Genomic DNA, 13726 nt, shown 5'->3' on the forward strand with positions numbered 1-13726 from the left:
AAAGTATTGCTGCTGTATTTTAAGTTGAAAGATTGCTGTAAGGCAGAATTGATGCCGATATTTTTTACTTGGAATGGTGAAAAATGTTAGCAAAACGTAGATCTCGATGATCAGAAAAAACATTCTTAAAAATTTATAACGACATGCATGAATATATCACGAGGTGCGGTGCTTACATACCAATCACACAGCATCTCTATTTACACTCAGTTAACAATTTTCCATCTGATCATGGGAAGTTCCAAACACAACAAATGACAAAAGTCTGAAAATTTATTTTACAAGTTTTATTCATCTCCAAAAACAACATACAGTTCCACGTAAATAAAGACATATTAACACACGACGACGTGGACGGCACACCACGTCACTGTCAGGTCTCCTCCACCGTCTACAAAATCACGACATTAACGTCACTGAGCGCCACGGGACCTGAGCAGATCCACCACTCGCGGATGTCTATTGGATCTAGCATAGTCCGGCGCTGTCTTCCCCTCCTTGTCCCTGGCATCGATGTCCACCACGTTCAGTGACAGCACAAACTTCACTGTCTCCAAGCCTCCTCCCCAACAGGCAAAGTGAAGGATGTTTACACCGACCACGTCCACCAGTGACACATCGTCTCCTTTACTCACCAGGAGCTCCACCACGTCACTCTGTCCATACCCTGCTGCCCACATCACCGGTGTCCAGTTCCTCCATCCCCTACAGTTGACGTTGGCGCCCCGCGACAGGAGCCGCTTCACCTCCTCCAGCTTCCCCCTCCAGCTGGCGTCACGGAGGTCTCTGCAGTCTGCTGGTGATGGAGTCGCTGTAACGTAAAGTACACTCTGTACACTTCCCGACATCTTCGTCATACATCTACATTATTCACACCTCAACGTGTGGACACGTCATTAAACACTTCCAACATGGATGCCAATACAACGATCAAGGTGAAGGACGACAGCTGGTTTATATAATCAAGGATTATATTTTCAATGTTTAAAATCTTTCTGTTACATCCAGTAGTTGTAACATTATTCTGTGTATGGCTGGAGAGTGTCAACGTTTGATGAACTGAGCTTTATAAGATGATACTGTCAGCACAGTTGCTGTTTGGAAATGTGAGGATAATAAGTTATTACTTTGGTTTATGTCAGCCTGTTTGTTTTTGTTTTACGCCGCACTCAGCAGTAGTCCAGCAATAAGATGGCGGAGTCTGATACAGACAGTCCAGTGGTTGACAACATGAGCACCGATCTACGCAACTGACAACTACGATGACATGCAAGAAGCAAGTCAGAACCCACACGGGTCTATGCACCAGCTTGTTAACTGTTGGAGGGGTTAGGGTGTGAACTTTCTGCCTGCTGGATTCTCCCACCTACCCTGTGCAGCAGGCTTTTTTGTGGTCGTCACTGGAGTCCTCGCGGTCTGGCTCGGGCTGCTCGAGGCTGAAACACAGAACATGCTGTTCAGAAAACAATGCAAACCACAAAAGCATTATACATACTAGATATGGCCATTCGACAAATTTTATGTATTTGAAATTTTGACTGATGAATACAATTTTAAAACCATTTATCTTAGTAGAGGTATAACTATAAGGCAGTCTAGCGACTAACAAATCACTCAAACAACTATCATAAATATACAACACAAACATTGAGATTGCTGTTCATCTGAGCATTAGACACTGTCGTCATCTGTGCAGCCCTTTCTCTGTGGCTCCAGTCCAGACTTGGATCGATCGAGGTTGAAGCACAAAATATGCAGTTCATTTGGGTTGGGTGAGTTGTTTTCAACAGGTTCATAGCAATATTCGAGCAATATCTGGGCGGGAACACCAGATCAGAGCTTCACACACTGTACCCATGAGGGGGAATTGATCCCGGCGTTTTATACCCAAGCGTGTTAATTGTTTGAGGGATTAAAGTGTGAGTTTTCTGCCTGCTGGGTTCTCCCACCTACCCTGTGTAGCAGGCATTTTTGCGGTCGTCACTGGTGTAACCTCGGTCCGACTCGGATCACTAGAGGCTGAAACACAGAACATGCTGTTCAGAAAACTATACAAACCACATAAGCATTATACATACTAGATATGGCCATTCGACAAATTTTATGTATTTGAAATTTTGACTGATGGATACAATTTTAAAACCATTTATCTTAGTAGAGGTAGAACTATAAGGTAGTCTAGCGACTAACAAATCACTTAAACAACTATCATAAATATACAACACAAACATTGAGATTGCTGTTCATCTGAGCCGCGCCTGTACACGCTTGTTGGATTGAGACTTACTGTGGTACTGCCAATACAATTGTTGACTTGTTTCAAATAATTAGGATAATAAGAGATTACATGTATCAGCTTGTTATTGTAGAGACTATTTATATGAAGATTTGTGGCGTGAACTTTCAGGCTTATATTTGTTACATGTTGATGTGACCTCATCTCGTACAAAGTTGGACAGTGACAGTATCTACCACCTGCTGGGTTCTCCCACCTACCATGGGTCGTCACTGTCGTCATCTGTGCAGCCCTTTCTCTGTGGCTCCGGTCCTGACTCGGGTCGATCGAGGCTGAAGACCAAAATATGCAGTTCAGTTGGGTTGGGTGAGTTTCAACAGGTTCATAGCAATATTCGAGCAATATCTGGGCGGGGAACACCAGATCAGAGCTTCACACACTGTACCCATGAGGGGGAATTGATCCCGGGTTTTCTGCTTGAGGGGCGAATGCTTTAACCACCAGGCTACCCACAAACCCCATATATGCTGTTCAGAAAACTATATATTGCAGGGAAACATTATAACTACTGGCCTCAGAGAAGTTGTTGCCTTTCAACAAATGTGTGACTTTCAAATTTTTTCAAATTTGTCGTAAGAAGCTAGGTCGGGTGGTCAGCCTCGTTTACTTGGTTGATGCATGCCATCGATCCCAATTGCGTGGATCGATGTTCATGATAATAATCACTGGATCGTCTGGTTTATTATTATCGATTATTTACAGACTGCCGTCATATAGCTGGAATATTGTTGAGTGCGGCGTTAAACAACAAACCAACCAAACCAACCATGCGACAACAGTCACAAAATTGTTCGATTCGGGCGTTGATGCCCTACGAATTAAGTATGTCTTCAGCATGGATCGATGCTCATGACATCAATCACTGTAACGACTCGATCTATTGACTGTAACGACTCGATCTATTGACTGTAACGACTCGATCTATTGACTGTAACGACTCGATCTATTGACTGCAAGCCTGCTCTTCTCACTTTACCAAGGGAACATATTTTTAAACTGGTCGAGCCCGACTTGCCTGGCCCTTGCCCTGAGACATCATTTTGGTTTGTTAAGAACCATCAGACCATGAACTCATGTTTGTGTTTTGATTGGAAAATTACCAAGAACTACTGACCAGTTCCTCAACCTTATCACAAGCAAACATAGCATCGAAGCTATCGCGACGGTAGCCACCATTTTGAATGTTGTATTTGTAAAACATGTCGGCCGCTGACATAGTGATGAAGTGTTGCCTTGTCGCTGTTACATTTCGTATTGGTTATTTTCAAATAATTTTACTGAACATGAAATTTGACTGTAGATAAATGCGCCCAGGTATTTAACTCAGTCCCAGCAATAACACATGTGCATACTTAATTCCGTTAAGTAGGAACTAAATCTGTGGGTTAAAGAGTCGTTGGTTATCTGATATACTAGTGAGTGAGTGAGTGAGTTGGATTTAACGCCGCTTTTAACAGTATTCCAGTTATATCGCGGCGTGTCAGCTTAATGTGGGAGGAAAGCCCGAAGTGATGCGGGTCTCAGACGTTTACCACTTCGTTGAAACCCACGAGCACGGGTATGGTGCTGACAAACCTAGAAACATAATCGGAGCGAACCGGGATTCGAACCCACAATCATAGGTTTCTGGCGTGCCCAAGGGACGCAACTCTGCACAGCGAATCGCGGCGCCTTAGACGACTGGGCCACCCGTGTCCCCTGATATACTAGTAATTTATCGATAAAGAATCGTCAAAAAGGATATCCTCAGTCACTTTTAGTTCGCACCGCTTTTAACAGCATTTCGGTTATACCACGGTGTGTCAGCTTGATGTGGGAGAAAAAAATGAAATATTGTATAGTGCTGGGATTCGAACCTACGATTATAGATTTCTTGCACGCCTAAGGGACGCAACTCTGCACGGCGAATTGTGCCGCCTAAAACGACTGGGGTCAACCGTGCCTGTCTGTCTGTCTGTCTGTCCCTTTGTATAAATAGGATAACTATATTTACGGGACTATATGTTACTGAACTGGACTCTCCTGAAAGAGTCAATCATATTCTGTTTTATCTCTTAGTGGGTAAGCCAGCTACACAGGTGTTAATATGCGTGACGGAACGGTCGCTATACCTGCTATATACCAATTATCAGAATACGTATTTATATATACAGGACGTTAGAAAACCCTTGACAATGTAACAGCTCTAACTCCTGTATCCATGATCAGAATCTATATTTCTATAGGGCGTTAGAAACCTATTGACACTGGGGTCCTGCAAACATTTTCTTCCGAGTCTGAATTCACAATTATTTAAATAATTGGATGACTATTTGAATGCGGTTAGGGGATTGTGGGTTGAAGAACTAGCGGATACCGATGATGTGTAAGACGATGGAGGCGATGATTCGGAGACATCGATGTTGAAAATGAAGAGCCTGATGTAAAGTGGTCTGTCGGTTTACAGTGTTGCGGTCACGTACAGGGGGGCGGGGAACTGGGCGTGGCAGTACACGGGTGGCCCAGTCGTCTATAGGGCGCCGCGATTGTGGGTTCGAATCCCTGTTCGTCCCGATCATGTTTCTAGGTTTGTCAGCACCATACCCGTGCTCGTGGGTTTCACCGAAGTGGTAAACGTCTGACACCTGCATCACTTCATGTTTAGTTCCCACATTAAGCTTACACATCGTGATATAACTGGAATACTGTTTAAAGCGGCGTTAAAAGCAGCTCACACACAACATGTGCGGCGGAAGTATATTTGCTGATCAATTTCCGTCTATGACTTGTCACAGATTCTTGTTACTTTGCGTGCCTCGCCGTGATATTGCTGGAATAATGCCAAAAGCATACTCACTCACTAACTTCGCGTGTCATACAAAGATATCTTTCACAGATATGTCAAGCACCTTTATCACTCTAAGGTCGGATTAAAAATCAATTGATAATATTTTCATTTATGCTTTAAAATATTTTTCTACTTTAATGTTTCGACAAGGGGGGTTCCACCGCCACTGAACCCCCTGTGTTGTCTGTGTAAGAAAATACTGATCTGCAGACAGCGTTCGGCTTCGCCCGTAATAAAGAACTGCGCATGCATTGAACATTTTTCATTCAACAACTTCCCTACAAACGTAAAGAATGTTCGTTCCGGTTTGGGGACCCAACAACTGACATCTACGCCTATGTCTGTATTCCAGTGTTAAATTAATTATTCGTACTCTTCGGGCGCTTTTAAAGCTGAATGTATTTGGCGATAAATGTCACCGTCTATATTAATGGCAAACCAAATCAACGCCAAATGAAAATGGCAGCCAACATTCCATGCAACTAGGCCTTGCGTATTTAGCACGAAAACAAAATTATTGTGTCTATATGATAAGCCTCCAGGGGAAAACTGCCATTTCAAGGAACCACCTGTCATTGTATACTATAGATCACGCTTTTACGTTGTGTTTTTCCACATTTACACGAACGAACGATCGAGCTGATCGAGGTAAGGCCAAGCGATGAAACTCCCCTTCTGCCTGCAGATAGCTAAATTGCCAATGCAAGAGAATAACCAATCTAGATTATCCGCCGAAACAGATTCCATTTTGGATAGAGGGCAAACAGCGGTAAAAATTATGTGAATGACCACTGAAAATCAGTGATGACACCAGTTGTACGCGAAAAGGATGAACATGTCCTGACCTACGGGTAGCGCTACTGTTCAGTGTTAGAAGTGTTTATGACGCTTCTCGCTGCCATTAGAAACACAGGGCTGGTGTATCATGTCTACTCTACAGTGTTAGAAGCATTAATGACGCTTCTCACTGCCATTAGAAACACAGGGCTGGTGTATCATGTCTACTGTACAGTGTTAGAAATATCAATGACACTTCTCGCTGCCATTAGAAACATGTGACTGGTGTATCATGTCTATATTCCATCAACTCCAGCCTTTGGTGTTTATATTTAAAAAGCTTTTAGATACAATCAAGCACGCTCCTTCTGCAAATATTTCAAAGACCATCAACTGACCCTTACTCAGACGTTGTTTAATCAAGGTTATAACACCCAAGGCCTCAGGGTGGAGGGCATATCAAAATTTGACGCGTCTGTGACCAAAATGATGTCCGACACAATGCCCTTATTTGACCCTCTTGGCAAACACCTGGTATCATCACATGCTCATGATAAAAACAGTTTTAAATGTTCCCAACAGGTTATAGAAATCCAACCTTTCTGTTTCTGTTCCGTCAAGTCTTGGATGTGTTTCTCACGCAGCGCATCACGTTCCTCAAGTTCCTGTATCTGTAATGATGAAATTTAAATTTAGTCTGGTGGATCATTTGATCGACACACTCATACACTAATCATGCTAAAAACACAAATACCAAGAAAATATTAGAACGAAATCAGCAAACCTAGGAGTGAGTGAGGTTTTACGCCGCTTTTTGCAATATTCCAGCAATATCACGGCGGGGGACACCACAAATGGGCTTCACACATTGTACCCATATCGGGAATAGAACCCGGTTCTTCGGCGTGACGAGCGAACGCTTTAACCACTAGGCTACCTGACCGCCCCCGCAAAACTGGGACAACGGTCCATTATGTCATTGGGCGTGGTCACCATGGCAAGCGAAAGTTAGTCACAACGTTTGCAAAATTCGTAATTTCGAAAGATTAAAAAAAACCCAAAGCAACCTGAGTATTTAGGTTGGGTACTAGTATATACATGAGTATTTACCTGACATATTGAGTATATACAGGAGTATTTACCTGACCGGTTAAATATATACAGGAGTATTTACCTGACAGGTTGAGTATATACAGGAGTATTTAGCTGACCGGTTAAATATATACAGGAGTATTTACCTGACAGGTTGAGTATATACAGGAGTATTTAGCTGACAGTTTGTGTATATACAGGAGTAATTACCTGACAGTTTGAGTATATACAGGAGTATTTACCTGACAGGTTGAGTTTATACAGGACTATTTTCCTGACAGGTTGAGTATATACAGGAGTATTTTGCTGACAGTTTGTGAATATACAGGATTATTTACCTGACAGTTTGTGTATATACAGGACTATTTACGTGACAGTTTGAGTATACACAGAAATATTTACCTGACCGGTTTAATATATACAGGAGTATTTACCTGACATATTGAGTATATACAGGAGTATTTACCTGACAGGTTGAGTTTATACAGGACTATTTTCCTGACAGGTTGAGTATATACAGGAGTATTTTGCTGACAGTTTGTGAATATACAGGATTATTTACCTGACAGTTTGTGTATATACAGGACTATTTACGTGACAGTTTGAGTATATACAGAAATATTTACCTGACAGTTTGTGAATATACAGGAGTATTTACCTGACAGTTTGTGAATATACAGGAGTACTTACCTGACAGTTTGAGTATATACAGGAGTATAAACTGATAGTTTGAGTATATACAGTGGTTTTTATCTGACAGTTTGTGTATATACAGGATATTCACCTAATAGATCCATGCTTTCAATTCATATAGTGTTAAAATAGCCATTGCTAACGGTGATGCAAGGTCTCTAATTGGTTTTGTAACATGGCAATGTTGTAGTTGGATTATATTGTTTATATAAGGATTCAGTGGAAATTCATGACATTGTGTTTTAGTGATAAACCGTTGTCAGTAATGTATTACTAGATAATGTAAGCAGTGGTGTGGAAGTTACTGTACGTTGATTCTCTTGGGTTCAAGTACAATCTGGAATCTTCTAGAACAGCTATAGACTAACACGAAATGGTATGGATTTTTCTAGAAGGTATTTAGAGTCTATAAGCGGGAAATAACATGCCTCTCTCATCTCACATTACATCAATTCCAGAGGCTGTGTGAAGATACTATTTTCACCCTGGATATTCAGCCTGGGCCAATTTTGGAAGCTTGACCATTGTTGCTGCTTGGTTAATATTATTATCTCTGACTTTATTGCTATTACCATTGCTATCAATTTGATATGTTTGTACTGCCATTGGATTTTGTACTACCACCATATTGTGTATTGTCATTCTAATTATTTTGCAGTATTTTATATATTTGTAAGCCTAGTAAATTTTTCTGTAGTTAATAAACCCTATGTCGACATGCCCAGTAAACCTTTTGGTGACATGCCCAGTAATCCCTATGTTGACATGCCCTGTACACCCTCTGTTGACATGCCAAGTAAACCCTAATTTGATATGCCCAGTAAACCCAGTGTTGATATGCCAAGTAAACACTATGTTGACATGCCCAGTAAACCCTATGTTTACATGCCTAGTAAACACTATGTCGACATGCCCAGTAAATCCAATATTGATATGAACAAAAAAACACATATTGACTTGCCAAGTAAACCCTATGTTGATATGCCCAGTAAACCCCAGTTTGATATGCCCAGTAAAACCTATGTCGACATGCCCAGTAAACCCTATATTGATGTGCCCTGTAAACCCTATGTTGACATGGTGTCATCCCTCATCTTGGAGCAGAACTTCCCCAATTTCCACGTGCATCACGCTTTGTGATCCTTTTCCACTTGACATTTCCATGCATTTGGAACAATGACCTGTTTAGGGTTAATGTTTCATCAGGAGTTGTGTTTTGGTGATTGTTTACAATTGGGGACTTACTACCTGAGTGATTTGCGGTGGAAAACAATTATTTCATTGTTTCAATTTACATGAACTAAATTCAACATTTATAGTTCACCTTTACGTTTCTTTTTTAGGAGAGTATATTTACTGTGTTAATGCCATATAGACGGCTAACTCTATTTTTCCATGGTTTCAAATGAATAGTAGAACTGCATGATCGTAATGCATGTAATTCCTCGGCTAAATAGCCTGTTGAATGTCTGGGGGCTTGTGAGCTGACACCCAACCCTGAGAGTACTTGAAATTTAGCCAGGCTAGCTGCTGCTTTCCAAACATGTTTTCCAAACAGTCTACAACTTCTTTGCTTCATTACATCAACACCATGTGCATTGCTACTACAAACATTCCTGTCGGTGTGAGTCATAGCTCCATCGTAATACGCACTACCTTATATGGAATTATTTATCATTCGAGATGGAAAACATACAAATTTATGGATAACAACTTCTGGTTTATAACAAATAGCGATATGTTCCATATATATATATATATATATATATATATATATATATATATATATATATATATATATATATGCATTCCATTGTGTGATAAGCAGCAGATTAACATTGACAACAACATGTGATAGATAACAAATACACACAGGCTCATGAATATTCATAGAGCACCTTGCTTATTAAATAGACTAGATCTGAAAAGAAATACCAGACTTTATGGTCTGATATAGGTGAATGTGTAAAGTGTGTGAGTGTCTGTACTTACCCTTTGCTGTATTCCCTGAAAGTCCCGATGGATGTCTTTGGTCAGCTCCCCTCGTAGTTTGCCAAGACTCACTTTGTAAGAGTCCCTTTCGCGTTTAACTTGTCTGAACTGTCGTTTAACTGAGCGAAGTTGTGTCTTTGTGTTATGTACTTTAGTTTTCAGGCTGTTAACTACATCAAGAACACGTCCGCTTATAATATTGCCAATGTATTCTTCTTTCAGGATGCCAGTCATCGCTTGCTTCACTAGAGGCTTTATCAAGGCAGGGATGAACGTGTTAGTCAGTTCTTCTTTCAGCAAGTCAAAGTTGTTACTCATTTCAGTCCCCAAATCAGCAACTGTGCCTGTCCACGCCTGGATCGTTCTGTCCAGCAGGTTTAGTTTTCTAGAGAAGGCTGCCAAGTTGGTATCAGCATGTACGTCTCTGACACCACACAACGACACAAGAATGATGAATACAACCCTTGTTAGTTCCATCGTGTAGGGATGATATGCAGCTCTTCGCAGTTATGAGAAGACTGCGTTGGTGCTGGATCGAAACATCGAACCTAGTCTGACTCACGTGTTTGACATAAAGCCAACTCGGGAATGCTCTGACAGAAAATTCCTGTACATACATGTGGTACCACAGCAGCAAATAAGGCGGGAAACTTCAACAGAGTATCGTGTTTCATACAAAGTATGTTGCCACAAGAGTCTCGCGTTGAGAGTATTATTACTATTGAAGTAACTTAAAAAATATAAGATTGCTCGTTTACTTTAACTAATCTCAATCCAACCCCTCAACATTAATAATGTGTGTAAATTACTTCTATTAGTCTCACGCTGTGGAACTTACTTATTACCCATCCCCAAAACCAGGGTCTCTATGTCCAATGTACAACATATACTTTTGATCCACCCGTAGCAGACACCCAGGTCTCTATGACGCATGAAGTCTCACATATACCTTCCCCATCCAATCCCCCACCCCTAAAAAAATCCCTCCCTCTCTCACCATGGCTAACAATCATTATGTTTCTAGACGAAGACATTTGGAAACAAGTTCGTCTGATAAGGCTAATACTCATGTTGATTCCTTGTGATCGAAGCTACAGATCATGAACCAATCAAATTGAACCCTTTCAGTATATCCAGATCTAGTCATGGCCATTGTGGGGAGGTTAAAATGTGACACGTTTGCGCAGTGGAGCTCTTCTGGTGGAATGTGTGAGGACTCTGAACTATTGCCGGGACAAAAATCAAGTTTAGCCTGTCAAACGTTTTACCAGAAAGGATGATAAATCAACTACTGTTCCAACGGACACATATTAATTCACTTTTGCCCGTTTACCTGTTCCCAATTCAATTAATACTGGTTATGTCAACATCGGAGTGGAGGTGTAAGTCCCCAATACACTCCGAGGCTTCAAATGTAAAAAAGTGGACATGGTTCGAAAACCTGCACACACCCCATGGTTTGTCATCGTTATGGTGATGACAATATAAGTGCAGATTGTCCTGAAGATTTGAAATGTTCAAACTGTGATGGGAAACACATGGCAACTTCAAAATTCTACCCTGTTTATCAAACAGAAATCAAAAGTCTTAAACTAAACAAGGCAGGCAGCTTATTTTTAAATTCTTCTTCTGCTGAAGCCAAATCTGCTAAAACCTCTCCATCTGTTCTGTGTGAGACTGAGTTGACATGGGTCAAGTCTGATCAACCTGTCGTAGCTTCGGCTGTCAATCAGTCAGAAAAAGCTGACAATCAATCTGAATCAACATATTCTCCCTCTCAGGCTGATACTGGGACAATCCATGTCGCACCAGCAAATGCAGAACAAAAGCTATTAAAAATAGAAAGAAAAAAGTGAAATAAAAATTAAATGTCCATCAAACGCCCAATACCCCCTCGTCCTCGGATATTATTTCTCCACAACAGCTTTGGTGCTCATGTTCACATGAGAGATTACCATTTGAGCCACCATGGCTCAAGCATCAAATCTAATACAATGGAACTGTAGAGGGCTTAGGAATAAATATAATGACTTGAAACTCTAAATTCAAGATTTTAAACCAGGTGCAATATGTTTACAAGAAACATGCTATAAAGACACTGATATAATCAACTAATTATCAACTCCTGAAACATTTACCAGACCCATATTAGGAACCCTTTTCGTTATTTTTGATGACATATTGACATCAGGTAAGTTTCTTTCCCCATGACGTCAAAGCTATTAAAAAAAAGAAAGAAAAGGGTGAGACAAAAATTAAAACTTTCTTCCACACATTAATTACTTAAAAAATAAATGCCTGAAGCCACTCGCTCCATTGAAAGTCGTTTCCGGTTCAAAGCGGGGAGGGGATCAGAAAACCCTCCTCCAACTGCAGAGCGCTCAAAACAGGATTACATCTCGATCGTATATGGCGGAGGTTGTAAACATGAGTTTAAAAAACTAGATTATATTCATCATCAGAGACTGGGGCTTTGCCTTTGAGCCTTTAGAGCTTCTCTGAGACAAAGTGTGTATGTTGAGGCTGGTTGTGTTATTAATCCTCTATATACAGAATGATATTATAAAAAGGTCATCTCTTACTCTACTCATCAATACTCTGCTGCTGTCAAATTTAGTCGTCCCATGTTGGAGGTATAGAGAATAAGAAACTATATCTGCGCTGTAAGGAGCATGGGATTGCAGCGCCACACTAACACTTCTGTTAGACGAGACATACATGTATAATCGACGTGCATGTCAGCTTGACCCGTTTTAACTTTGGTATATTAAGATTTAGTGAGTTGTATATTAGTTGTTTGTGGAAACAGTAATGGGCATAAGATGTTTCAAGAAGGTATGGATTTCGGCCAGATGACTTCACATTGTGTTTAGCCGATGTCAGAGTGACATGTGGGGGGCACGGGTGGCCCAGTCGTCTAAGGCGCCGCGATTCGCTGTGCAGAGTTGCGTCCCTCGGGCACGCCAGAAACCTATGACTGTGGGTTCGAATCCCGGTTCGATCCGATTATGTTTCTAGGTTTGTCAGCACCATACCCGTGCTCGTGGGTTTCACCGAAGAGGTAAACGTCTGAGACCTGCATCACTTCGGGCTTTCCTCCCACATTAAGCTGACACGCCGCGATATAACTGTAATACTGTTAAAAGCGGCGTAAACCAAACTCATTCACTCACTCGGAGTGACCTGAACGAAACTCGGTATAGGATGTTGGCACTTTTCCTTTGACTTGTTCAACCTTCAGATAAGGTTTAGTGTAAATAAATCAGAACATCTGCTATTGAGCTACCCCCCAACTACTGCAGTTCGAGACATATATGACATCAACAACGACAACACTCACTCACTTACTCCTTACTACTCTAGCATGAGACATATGTGCCATCAACAATAATTCATATGGTATGATTCATGGTTATATAAAACATGCACACTCACAAAAATGTGCCACATTTGTTGCAAACATTATCATGTGCCAAGAAAACAGTTTTTATACCATTCCATTCTGAAAACACTTTAAACATATATCATGTATACCACTACGATTATGTCAACCTAATACCTATTGTGTCTTAATAGCAATAGCATTTGTTATAGGAAGTCATTGTTGTGAAAACGTATCATTAGTTTTGCTTTGAATTTCTGTTTTTTTCTTTTTCTACTTATGTATTACCTAAATATGTGTACTCATGCCATGTTCTCATATCCTGATTCTGAATTTAAAATTTGGTTTACATTCTGGGATACATATGTGCGCTTTCTGACAGTATAGGTACTAAAATTGCTTCAGTAGGTATCTACCTACAAAATATCTTTGCGCCGTGTTGATCCTCTGTCTAAGAGATATCTGGCATACATGTACTTTTACGCGCCATTCGGCATCCTTTTCGGAGAGCATTTTATACGATATGTAGCTATCTGGGCCTTCATAAAAATTGTATTTATATATAGGATCTGGCGATTCCTAAATTGTTATCTTCATGTAATTTACATATTGGACATCGGAATGTAAGAGAAATAAAAGTCAACGTAGTCCAACATAATTCTCTGTT

At 40.7% G+C, this 13726-nt stretch overlaps 1 pseudogene; it reads right to left on the reverse strand.

Moving 5' to 3' along the window:
• Nucleotides 1-413: 413 nt before the first annotated feature.
• On the reverse strand, nt 414-10296 carry LOC139472722 (uncharacterized; annotated as a pseudogene).
• Nucleotides 10297-13726: the final 3430 nt, after the last annotated feature.

Source organism: Haliotis cracherodii, unplaced genomic scaffold, assembly GCF_022045235.1.
Source record: "Haliotis cracherodii isolate W230 unplaced genomic scaffold, xgHalCrac1.p SCAF_25, whole genome shotgun sequence".
Taxonomy (NCBI): domain Eukaryota; kingdom Metazoa; phylum Mollusca; class Gastropoda; order Lepetellida; family Haliotidae; genus Haliotis; species Haliotis cracherodii.